Raw genomic sequence first — 295 nt, 5'->3', positions numbered from 1 at the left:
GCATTAGAATGAGTAACAATATCAACGCCAACAATCTCAACACAGACTCGTCCTCCTCCCCCGTCAATGTGCCCAAGATGGATGCGCTCATCATCCCGGTGACCATGGAGGTGCCCTGCGATAGCCGCGGACAGCGCATGTGGTGGGCTTTCCTCGCCTCGTCCATGGTCACTTTCTTTGGGGGACTGTTTATCATCCTGCTCTGGAGGACCCTCAAGTACCTGTGGACTGTCTGCTGCCACTGCGGGGCCAAAAACAAGGGACATCCCCCTCCCCCGCCCTTCCCGGCGCCACT

General features: G+C 58.0%; 1 pseudogene; it reads left to right on the top strand.

Moving 5' to 3' along the window:
- Positions 1-8: 8 nt before the first annotated feature.
- LOC104271842 overlaps positions 9-295 on the top strand; it is a 475-nt pseudogene continuing 188 nt past the window's right edge.

This window comes from Apaloderma vittatum, unplaced genomic scaffold (assembly GCF_000703405.1).
Source record: "Apaloderma vittatum isolate BGI_N311 unplaced genomic scaffold, ASM70340v1 scaffold11403, whole genome shotgun sequence".
Lineage (NCBI taxonomy): Eukaryota > Metazoa > Chordata > Aves > Trogoniformes > Trogonidae > Apaloderma > Apaloderma vittatum.
This window is presented reverse-complemented; position numbering and strand designations above follow the sequence as displayed.